The sequence below is a fragment of the Elgaria multicarinata genome, chromosome 2 (assembly GCF_023053635.1).
Source record: "Elgaria multicarinata webbii isolate HBS135686 ecotype San Diego chromosome 2, rElgMul1.1.pri, whole genome shotgun sequence".
Taxonomy (NCBI): Eukaryota; Metazoa; Chordata; class Lepidosauria; order Squamata; family Anguidae; genus Elgaria; species Elgaria multicarinata.
The window spans coordinates 8,605,402-8,618,217 of NC_086172.1; positions in this window are offsets into that span (position 1 = coordinate 8,605,402).

Below are 12,816 nucleotides of genomic sequence, written 5' to 3' on the forward strand. Positions count from 1 at the left end.
TTGAGCAGGACTCGATGGCCTTGTAGGCTCCTTCCAACTCTGCTATTCTATGATTCTATGATATGTGTCCCAACCTGGCATCTAAAAGACCCCCAAGGCACCTCACAGTTCATAATCAAAGGTTTAAAATATTGCAAAAATCCAACACAGTTAAAAGGATAAAACAACAACAACCCAGTAACAATACAATGTATATATATCATATAGTTTCTCTAGATATTCTGTGGAAATGCTATGTTTTTGCAGCATGGTGAAAAGCCAAGGCAGACAGAGCCAGACCAGCCTCCTTCAGGAGTATTGCAAAGTTATTGCCCCATTAAGTTTAAAAAAGAAGGCCCAGTCCCACTTATAGAGAGGGAGACAAAGAGATATAGAAAGAAAGCAGTAGGTGTAACGTGGCATAACAGCAAAGCAACAAGGAGTCATCTAGTTATGGAATGTAAGAGCACCATCACACTGCACTATCCGCCTATGTTTCGACAGCGCATCAAGTGCTGATCACTTTCACATGTGTGCGTTGTTTCAGCGTGTGCATCCTTTCACCTGGGTGGGCTTGCACTGCCCTGTCTCCTCCCTTCTCCTTCCCCTTGCAGTAGATTGGTTGTTGTGGCCGGGAGGGTCTTTGAGATGGACGTGGGTTCCTTCCCCCACCCTAATTCTTATTTTCCCTTTTTTATTATTATTTCTGTGCAAATGCAATTGACTACAATTCTGGTAGGCTGAAACGGTGTAATGATGTACCCAAGGGATTAAGGGGGAAAAGAATACACAATGCTTTCCCTAAGATCCTTATAAACCGAGTTGGAGGACTGAAAGTATGATGGACCAACTCAGCAAACTCTGCACCAACAATCCAACAGGCTTTCCCAAAGAGAACGATGAGGAAAGGAAATTGAAATGGCACGCTGGAGGAGACCCACCCCACCCTCTGCTTTCGTCAGCCACACCTAGGGTTGCCATAAGTCCCAGAAAACCGGGAATGTCCCGGTTTCCAAGCATTTCCAAAATGTCCCGGCCAGTCAGTCAAGAATCCCAGATTCCTGTTCCAGCCGGCCGGAGAAATTCCAACCTCTGAAATGGTGCCTTGAGCCTGCTCAGTGGTGTGTAAGTCTCCATACTGAAGTCTCCTCTAGCTTTTGAGAACTAGTGGAGAAATGTAATTTAGTGTCATTTTTTTCCTGTTTGTTTGCTTAAACTGTGCTTTGCCTATTATTTATTTGCAGGTGCTTAAGTACTTTAGGCTGCAATCCTATGCATACTTGCCTGGGAATAAGCCCTATTTAACTTAATAGGATTGGTTTCTGAGTAGACACACATAGGATTGCAGTGTTAGATAACGAAAGCTTAGATAGCTTTCTTTCTTTCCCTAGACCTTTACATCTTGCTCAGTTAAAAAAAAAAATCCTTCCCCCCATCAAAAAGTATTGTCCCACTTTTGTGGATTCAGAATATGGCAACCCTAGCCACACTGCCCTACACACACACCCTTCTACAGACACCCCCCCCCAGCAGAAAACTCCGGACTATCCGAAATTACACGGGAATGGAACAGCGAAATTACTGTGCATGGCAAAAAGAACTGTACAAAAATAAAACGGAAGAGAGGGGGAAACAGCGCAACAGCGAGATCACAGCAGGATGGATATGACGTCATGTGAGTGCAGTGCTGCAAAACCGCACACCAGGCATGTCGAGAGTGCTTTAAAACGCTGGTGTGATGAAGCTCTAGGTAAGATAGACTAACAACAGAGTAGTTTTTAAATATATTTAGTGTGTAACATTTTGCCTTCCACTCTCAGCAGCAGTTGTGATGTTAAATGGATACCAAGAGTAGCAGTTTGGAACGCTGGGAAATGAAAATTCCTATATAAAAAAAAGAAACATTGTGTTGATGCTTGCCAAAAGAACATGCCATGTATTCTCTTTTCCAGCTAGAAATTTTCTGTTAGATGGTGTCTACGTATGCAGCACCAAAGAAGGTAGTGTATAAAACCTAGCTACCTCCCTTGCGAGGTAGGCACATGCTTTGCAGCAATTAGCTCCTTGTGTCTCTTATTCTGCAGAATAAACATTGTTAGACCCATACTTCATCTCCTCTCCTCCTTGTGTGCTGTATTGGACTTAGTACACCAGGGAACGAGCTATTTTTGCAACAGGGGGAAGAGTCAATCATCCGTTGTGTTGTTTATCATGTCATGTGGAAGGGACACACACACAACGGGCATACAACTCATGGTATGCCATTTTTTCCCATTTAACCCATTTAACAATGGGCTGCTCCATTGCTTATCCAGAGACCTGTTGATTAAAATGTGGCAGGCTCTGTTGTGTGTATCGTGTGTTATTTCCATTGGCTGTAGAGTTCTCCAGCAGGAGCGGCTGAAAGCGCCCCGACTGCTCCTGTACAGGCAGCAGAACTTGCAGTGCATGATGGGATAGGGCCAGGAGGACTGAGGGAGGAGAACCAGGCTCCAGGAAGGATGAAGGGACTTTCAGCTGTGTGATGGGGGGCAGGACAACATGTTGTGTGGGAGTACCCGCGCTATAACGCACTGCTTACCCCATACACACAGGCTGTGTGTGTGTCAATGCCAATCTATGTGTTTGGGTATCAGCATTGATTGCCTTTAAGAAATCCAAATCCCAGGTTATTTAGGTCTTTGAAGGTCAAAGCCAGTATCCGGTATTGGGCTCAGAATTTTTTTTAGTAACAAATCTTTGTACACTTAGACCCAGGCCATACTCTGGTGGTTGCATTCTGGATCAATTTAATTCTAAGTACTTTTCAAAACCAACGTAGAGCTTTCATACCTACTTCCCCCTCCCTGCTTTGAGTCCATGGTTTCCCCCTCCATTTCCTTAGACGGTCAAGCCCTGGGAACTTCCACGTCTGTGTATTGTTGCGCTATTTCAGCTCATGTATCTTTTCACCTGTATCGCTACTATGCCAGCGAAATTTCCCGCCCCACCCCGTACGTTCTCCTTCCCCCTGCAGTTAATTTTTTATTTATATTTTTAATATTTTTTTATTTCTGCGTGAATACAATAGTAGGGCAGCCTGAAACTACGCAATTATGGTAGAACAACACACTATACTTTCCCCTAAGATTATATTATTTATTTATATTTATTATTTTTATTATAGCACTTTTATCCCAACATTTAGCCCAAAAAGGCTCTCAAGGCAGCTTACAATATAAGTTAGTAAACAATATAAGTGAAGAGAAAGTATTACAATTAGTTTTTGGAGAAGTTTGTGGTCAATGTTGGCATGGCAATGGGAAGCTGACATTGTTCTGGTCAGGAAACCTAGACATGCCTACTCAGGAGTAAGAACCATAGAGTTGAATGGGACTGAGTCACTTTCTCTATGGGGTGTCCAAGAGCCATCCCTCCCTCCCTTTTCACAGTTGAGCAGAGAACCGTCCTGTCCTCCTCTTTTGTCAGGAAGACCACCCTTCGACACACACACACCCAACAAAAAACAGGATGGTCCGATATAGCGCAAGGACAGCAATACATGGGACAGAGGAGCGTTTTTATTGTGCAGACTTTCCCCGCTCCAAAATAAGACCGAAAAGGGAGGGGAAGAGGCGAGAGAGCGCAGGACATGGACAACATCATGTGAGTAACATCCTTCAAAAACACATACCAGACATGGCGAGAGTGCAATAAATCGCTAGTGTGATGGAGCTCATAGAGCACATGATAGTAATTCTTTCACATTAGCATTAAAGGGTCATCGGTTGTTAAAAGCTTGGGACTATAAAAAGGTCTTCACTTGGCACTAAAAATACAACAAAGTAGGCACTAGGCTAGCCTCCCAAGGAAGAGTCTTCTACAGATGGGGTGCCATTACAGAAAATACCCTCTTTTTCTTGTTTCCACAATTAGTGCAGCATGAGCAGGCATTTACAATATAGTAGTAAATAAAAATGCTTATAGGTTTCTCTGAGAAGTAGGCCAAAAATCAAATGAAAAAACTGCCTTTTTAATGACATATGTATTATTTTAGTGAAACCACCCCCCAACTCATTATTTTCAGCTGAAATGTTTATTGAACTGCCATATGGCATCTTCCACTCCATTCAGCATCAGGCCAAGAGCTGCTCCTGGCCCATCACTAGCAGGACAATGTTTTGCATAGACATGGGGTATGTCTAGATCTGGGGATATCCCGGGGATTGCCCCAGGATCATCCCTGTGCATCCACATGACGCACAGTGGATCCCGGGGGCAGGGAAGGATGAACCCTCCCTTGCCCCGGGATACGGCCCTACACTTTAATCCCAGTTTTCCCCGCGGTCTCTGGATGATCCCAAGACCACAGGAGGTGTGGCCAGGCATCCTGTTTTCATTCCAGCTCCTTGCGAGTAACTGCAAGGAGCCAGGAACCGGGCACAGGCCACAGAGCAACTCGGGGGTGGGGTGGGGTGAGCACAGTCCTTTTTTTAAACACCCCCCACCTTTTGTGCTCAAGCGCACGTGCACTCTTTTCCAATAAAAAACAAAAAACAAAATGGCAAACAGAACGTCCTCTTCCTCCTGGGACGTCGCACGCCGCATGTAGACACAAGGCGATGATCCCGGAACTAGGTAAGTCCGTGATCACCCCCACTCTGGCCCTTTACACCTGTAGGTGTAGACATGCCCTTTGAAAACATGAAATATGACACCCTTTTAGTAAAATGTAACCATCCTCAGTGGTTTACAACAAAGCAAACTGGTTTACTTTAAACTACATTTTAAAGTTAAGTAAAATATATCAAATTATTTTGAGAATGTTGCTTTAATGATGACTCAAGACAAATGGCAGGGTACATGTTTTAAATAAGTAAAGATATGGCCATATATTAAAGACGATACAGAGATATTCAAGAGCACTCTCTTCTGTTAGCTCCCGGGACAGGCTATTACGTAGGCTGACTAGTATTGCAAACTTGGCTCTGTTTTCCACTAATTGTGAAATATTGGCAAATGTTATGAATTGCTACTGAATGTTCTTAGGCTGCCTACATTGCTGTTACGTTCTCACTTACCATCTGGCATGCCACAAACAAATTTCTGGATTAAGCAGATGGCAGCAAATAAACTCATCAAAGGCCAATGAGTAAGGACTTGATTCACGTACTGTGAAGTAGTAGTAAGAATATTGGTTTGTAAAACTGGACAGTTGGTATCAACACATCCTTCCCCCATGTGAACTCTGAATCAGATCTTCCTGTTTTGTTATTTCAAAGTTTAGTCTGTCAGCAGTCTAATCACAAAGTGATATAAATATCATGCGACAGAATTATTAGTTCAAGGCTATAGTGTAGCATATCTGCGTTGGTAAGTCAGAGTGAAATAAATTAGACTTATTTCCAAGTAAATTTGCTTACGGATCATGGTTTAAGCAAGTGACTACAGGAGGATCACCCTAGTGTAATAATGACCATTTAGAATTTAAACTACCACTACTGTCAGTCACTGATTTTCCCAAGGTGATGCTATGATTTTCATTTGAATTCAAGGTATCCAGTGTTAATTTAAGTGCTTTAAGGTAGCATCACAGCATTTGTTCCTAAAGGACTTCCTAATCAGCTGATGGCCTGTTGCCATTTCCTTGTGTTTACGAAGGCAATTTGTGTAAACAGAGAATAAAAGTCATAATGTATTTCAGTCATATTCTATCATGACCAAAAAGTTGGGTGGGGCAATATGAAGATGAGTGGTATTATTTATTTATTTATTTATTTATTACATTTTTATACCGCTCAATAGCCGAAGCTCTCTGGGCGGTTCACAAAAATTAAAACCATAATAAAACAACCAACAGGTTAAAAACATAAATACAAAATACAGTATCAAAAGCACAACCAGGATAAAACCACACAGCAAAAATTGATTTAATCAATAGAGAGTTAGAACAGTAAAATTTAAATTTAAGTTAAAATTAAGTGTTAAAATACTGAGAGAATAAAAAGGTCTTCAGCTGGCGACAAAGGAGTACAGTGTAGGTGCCAGGCGGACCTCTCCAGGGAGCTCATTCCACAGCTGGGGTGCCACAGCGGAGAAAACCCTCCTCCTAGTAGCCACCTGCCTCACTTTCTTTGGCAGGGGCTCACGGAGAAGGGCCCCTGTAGATGATCTTAAAGTCCGGGCAGGTACATATAGGAGGAGGCGTTCCTTCAAATAACCTGGCCCCAAACCATTTAGGGCTTTGAATGTCAATACCAGCACTTTGAATCAGGCCCGGACCTGGACTGGGAGCCAATGAAGCTGGAAAAGGACTGGCGTAATGTGATCTCACCGGCCAGTCCCTGTTAGTAAATGGGCTGCCCTGTTTTGTACCAGCTGAAGTTTCCGGACCGTTTTCAAAGGCAGCCCCACGTATAACGTATTGCAGTAATCCAAGCGAGAGGTTATCAGAGCATGGATAACTGTAGCTAGGCTATCTCTGTCCAGATAAGGGCGTAGTTGGTATATCAACCTAAGCTGATAAAAGGTGCTCTTTGCCACTGAGTTCACCTGTGCCTCAAGTGACAGTTCTGGATCCAAGAGCACCCCCAAACTACGGACCCGATCCTTTAGGGAGAGTGCAACTCCGTCCAGGACAGGGCAAACATCACCTCGCCGGACAAATGAACCACCCGCTAACAGTACCTCCGTCTTGTTTGGATTGAGTCTCAGTCTGTTAGCCCTCATCCAGTCCATTACCATGTCCAGGCACTGGTTCAGAACAGCCACTGCCTCACCTGGGTTTCATCCATTCCATCCAGCCTACTCCACTTCTTGTTCTCTGTACAGCACCATGTACATTGATGGTGCTATATAAATAAATAAATAAATAAACAAATAAATAATAATAATAGGGTACTCTTCCTTCTATTCTCTTGCTTTCCCAATCATGGGAAGAGCAAGTGAAGTTGAGCTCAACCAATGGCTTGGATCTCAAGTTCATTGAGCAGGGGGTTGGACTCGATGGCCTTGTAGGCCCCTTCCAACTCTGCTATTCTATGATTCTATTATTCTTCAAGCAGTAGGAAGCTTACAGAAGAGAACTTTCCCACGCTCATCTCCTGCCTGCATCCCCAGAAAAAAACCTTCTGGAGTGACCTTCCTGAACAGAGATGGGGCACAAGGGGCTGTGGGGAGGAAATAAAAAATAGGGGAAGAATTTTGTGCAAGTGGAGCAAAGCAGTTTTTTTTTTAAAAAAAAATCGTTCCAATTCCTTTGACTAAAATGTAGTCTAGAATTTAAACAAAGTTAGTGCCCATCAATGGTTTTAGAACCATTAGGATCTGTATCCCTAGTCTGAAGGAAGAGACAAGGGGAATCTGAGCCATCCCATAAGGGGAGGGTGCCTAATTAACTGTGCCTGAATACAACGCAATCTCTGTATGCTCAGAGATCCGTCATTTTTTAAAAATTTTAAAATGCCAGGGCTGAGCCCTGAAATTGAGTGCGGAGCTGAAACCTAAGGAACCCTCGCTCAAATTAAGCCAATGTTATTTTCTGTGTGTTTCTTTGGCAGCCTTTCTCAACTTGACGCCCTCCGTATATTTTGGTCTATGACACCAATATTCCTGAGTGGGGCTGATGGGAGCTGAAGTTCAAAATATCTTCAGGGCACCAGGTTGGGGAAGGCTGCTCCAGGGTGTCATAAAATGTGTGTCTGTGTCTGTGTATATGCGATTCCTTCTGTTTATCTTTGTGTTTTAATAAAGGATCTTCTTCCTCTAAAGCCTCCATGTTTCTTTTGAGATACCAGGAAATAATAAATGAAATAACAAGTAGAAGGACAAAAAAGCAATTACCTCCAGCAACCTCCATATATTACAGTAGATGGCAGTCTGGCACAATATTTCAAAATCCATGGAAGACAGACACTTCTTTCCTGTAACATTATCAGACAGCAGTCTGGGAGGAAATTCCTAGCAATGTAGCTACTATAAGAAGCTAATTTCAGACTGATTTACTTTAAAGTTATGGCTACAATGTATGTAAATATCAAACATTTTAATGTGTTCAAAGCATACAGAAGTGTCAAAAATGACTTGCATAAAAATTAGTAGCTGTACAAGTTTGACTTAACTTGGAAAAAACAACTATGGCCTTAGCTAGACCGGGCAAAATCCCGGGGCGAACCCGGGATCATCCTTCTGCATCCACATGATGCACAGGGGATCCTGGGATCATCCCTCCCTTGCCCTGGGATTTCGCCCTCCCTTTTGGGCCCACTTTTTCCGGGCTGAGCCCGAGACCGCAAAACATGTGGCCCGTTGCCACGGTTTGACTGGCTCCGTGTGATTCCTTGCGCAGAGCTGCGCCCATCAGGGGTGCGGTGGGGGAGTGGAAAAGTACTTAATTTTTTTAAAAAAACCTTACCTTTAGCACATGAGCGTTCGTGCGCTCCTGTGTCTTTAAAAAATAAAAAATGGCGGGCGGATGCCTCTCCTCCTGAGGTCATTGTGCATCACATGTAAATGGAGGAGGGATCTCGCATTAATCACAACGCGAGATCTTCCCTCCTCCGTCGCGGACTATCAGTTAGGTCTAGCTAAGGCCTATATCACAATGGGAAGAGACGAAAATGACATTACCTAAACCTATGGTGCTGACAAAAGGAATAGAACATCTTTTGAGAGTAACGATATGTAATATGTTAGATGACTAGAATAAATTGAAGAATAAATGTAGTTCAGTTTTCTCATGCCTCACTTCAGTCTTCTATATTGACAATTCTTTATTATTTAGGAGATGATATTTCAATTTGGTACCATTCTGAATTACTCCAAAGATTTCTTAATATATCCAGAAATTGCAGATAAGTAAAATGGGACTGTGTTGGACTACCTAGCAATTGCCCAATTATAAATATGTTGAAATTGTGCCCGGCAAACTTGCAGCACGTTCCCCCAACGTGGCTAGCTTTTTAGGGCGAGGGGGAACGGGGGGCTGGGGTGGTGGTGGAGGAAATCCATTGGAGTGTTCATTCCAGTTCTAATTGAACTCATCAGTTCTTCAGTATTTTCACATCAGATGCTTCCTGTTTTATTTTGCGAAGTGCTCCCCATTTGTATGTTTTTTTTGCAATGTTCAAAACCCAGTAAATTAATCTAGCAACTCAGTTACTCATTGTTTGTGCTCTGTGTTTTTGGAAGGCGCTCTTATTTCTTTCTATTTACCTCCTCCCTGGCCCACTACTGGAAAGGTGCATGCTAAACAAATTGTTTGCATTTGCTGCACAAAATTTTAGGAGAAAAAATCCTGGAAATTGTTTATTGGATAGGTAGGGTCATGTTGAACAGTCAACCTATGCAGCTATGATTTTTCTGTATATCCTTGTGTTTCTCTGAGGTTATATCATGGTAAAAAAATCCTCCTTTTTTGCTAATTTATTTATTACATTTATAAATAAATTTATTACATTTATTACATTTTGATACCGCCCAATAGCCGAAGCTCTTTGGGCGGTTCATAATAAAGGATTATATTTTGTAATCCCAGAACAGCTGTTTTTTAAAAAACCCTTTCTAAAAAAAAAAAAAAAAGAGGGGGCTGACAGTGGTTTTTAAATGCATGTTGGCAGGCTCTTCAATTCTTTTGTGAATTTATTTGCAAGAACACTTAACACAATTTCTAGCCACACCTGGGAAATTTCTCATGCATCACTGACTTAAACTTTAGCCTTTCCCAAGTTATTAATAAAATTTTAAAAATAAAGAAAACGGTGAACTAGGAGTTAGAGTGCTGCTGAAGAATAGCTGTGCAAAGCGGTTAGAGAAGTAAATCCTGGAGAGTTCAACCTTGCTAAACTGGCACCAGATTGCTCCATTAGCAGCTGGTTACCGAAGTAGCTTCTGGTTCATGATAGTTCTTATTGGGATCACATACTGAGAGTTTCTACAAGAGTAGGGAACATACGTACATCCCTCAGAATACTTTAAGAGGGTTGATATAAATGGTCAATAGAATTATTTCCATCTATATGCAGTTCAAACTCCTCTGTCTCCTGCTCAGCGACTCTTCAAAAGCTAGGGATGTAGAGCTTCTGTTTAATCCATTTGGTGGGTTATCAGGCGTCTCTCATTGCATCATCTGCTCATTAATGGAATCAGATTCCCCCACTGTCTCTTCAGAAAAATATGCACAAAAATCCACCACAATTTTCAGAACATTCATTGGCAGGTAACGTTTTCTGTATTTTTCTTAGCTTAGCATACAGTCAGTAACCAGAGTGTGCACGCACACACACAAAACAAAAGACTGTTACACAGCAGAGGCTGAAGAGAGATCAGAAATGTATAGAAGTGTTGTGTGTGTGTTTAATGGTGTATGTATTAGCATTTATTTCAGCAACTTTTGTATTTTGATGACTAAGTTTGCGCACAATTTTAGAAAGTAAAAAAACCAGTCCGCAAATTTGTGTAACTCATAAAATGCCATTCTGCTGCAGAATCCACGGATCGGATTCATAGATATTCAAAGTCATTTGTATCAGTTTTGGATTTCTTGGTAAACCCTTCCCTTAATTTATTTCAAAGCCAAGTATTTGAATTTAAGCCAATTTGATACCATGAAAGTCAATGGAAGAAAGGTGGCATGCTATCTGAACTAGTTTGTCTACCTCCCAGTTTAAATAGCATACTATATAAATTGTCCATATACTTGGATAGAGACAACCACAATTCCATTACCATAAGGTGGTATATCTGGTCCAGCTTCATTCTGAAATTGTGTGGGAGATGGAAATAAATTCAAATTCCATTTTCTATTGCTTTAAAATTGATCACAAATTTGAGAATGCAGATTCAAGAACGAAAGGCCACAGGCTTCAGAAGGCCCAAATTCTGTGTTCTGTTTTTGGTACAAACTGCAATACTTTCCCCCTCTTTATTTAAAATAAAATCAGATGAAATGTTAAAGAAGAAAAAAAGATCAGCAATCCTGGCTATAAAAACATAATAGAGGTACACTAAATTAGTCCTGATAGATCAGAATTAGCATTCTGTTTCCATCAGGGGCCGGACAGATGCCTCTGGAAGCTCAGATGGCACTTGGAAAGTAGTTACACATGACTGGTTTGATTTAAAACACAGAAGAATTTACAGAAAGCTACAAAGCAACCCAGGAGTACAAGTCCACAACTAGGTTTGAATGTTAGACTACAGCTGCTGTTGTAAGCATCCTTGTCTTCTTCCTTTGGTGATGAACAGTTTTTCTACATTTAATATGCTATGGAATATGAATGGAAGACGATATGAATGGAAGGCAAGAATTAGTTTCAACCTTAATATTTAATTTATGTTGGTACACAGCTTGGGATCCAGGTATCAAGACAAACACTTGCACCAATATCAATCTCCTGAATCTCTCCTTTGGGTACTCCCATCATAGGCACCAGGAAGAGAGTTTTCTGTTGTGGCATCTCACCTGTGGGACTCCTTCCCTTGGAAAGCTTGCCTGGAACCTACATTGTAGGGATCAGGCATAAGCTTTATTGTCCCAGGCCTTTTAAGTACTTTTAAAAAGCCTGCCTCCTGTGGTTGCTGCCATTGTTCTGTGCTATTTGATTTGTTAGAATTGTGGATTCCCCCCCCCCCCCACTATTTAGTAGGTTATATACTGTACTGGAATCAACAATGAGAGCAATGTAGAAAATTTATGGAGTTGAATCCACATTTAGTCATTCTTAAGAGTACACTCATTGCAATTAATGGCACTTACGTTATTCATTAACCCATTAATTTCAGTGGGTCTATTTGAAGTATGACTAAATCTGGATCCAACCCTTTAAATACAATCTTCCCAGAGTGCTCCAATGTCTCCAACCATTTATTCGCAGTAATAGGTGGTGCCCTTTTGATCTGGTAACAATATTGTGGTGATTACTATCAGAGGTTTGTGTGTTGGTCTGAAGATTATGGAATATGGGTCATTAGTGGCAAATACAATACTCTTAGTGGTTACTGCTTTATTTTAGAACGCTATTGGATCAGTGTTCTTATAACACATTTACTCACACGCAAGTCAAACTGATCTCACTAGATCTTGCTTCCAAGTTTAGGAGTGCAGCTTCAAAACGAAATGCCAAAAAAAATATACCAGTTTCTTAACTTACTGAATTTCTGCTTGTTAGATAGCTAGCTTTTAATGTCAAGCTCAGAGGCCATAAGACATGATCCTTCCATTAACAAATTCCAGTATATATAGGCTGTACTCCTATGCACATTTACTTGGAAGCGAGTCCCTTAAACACACTGGGCAGTATCCTATGCAGTCTGCACACCAGCAGGATCCACCGCTACAGAAAAGAACTGAAAATAAATGATAACACTCATTTCCAAAACGGGGCAGGTTAGCAGAGGTTCCTGAAAGGGGCTCTATGGACCTGCCTTGATCCATAAACAAGCAGAAGTGCTCGTTTCCTGGATACCTTTACATAATACTAATTCACCATTGTGCTAGCAGTGGGTCCCACTGGTGCAATGCAATGTGAAGGAGTGCAGGAGCAATATTGGATACCGCCCAGTAAGGTTTACTTTGGAATAAACATGCATGAGTTGTGTTGTTGTGGCGAAATATGTCTTATTCAAACCAATCCCTGCGGTAATGGGATATCCTACATGGAATTGTTCTCCATGTACTCTTGGTTCAGATGCCACATGCCAGAGGCTGATAACACATCTCAGATCAGCAGGAAGGACCCATTTCAATGTTAAACTGTTGTATTTGGAGGTCCAATTGCATCTAGAAAGATGCCTGAATATTTTAACATGGGAATTACAATATTTTTGTCCCCATTAATATACTGGAAAACCATGCAGTTT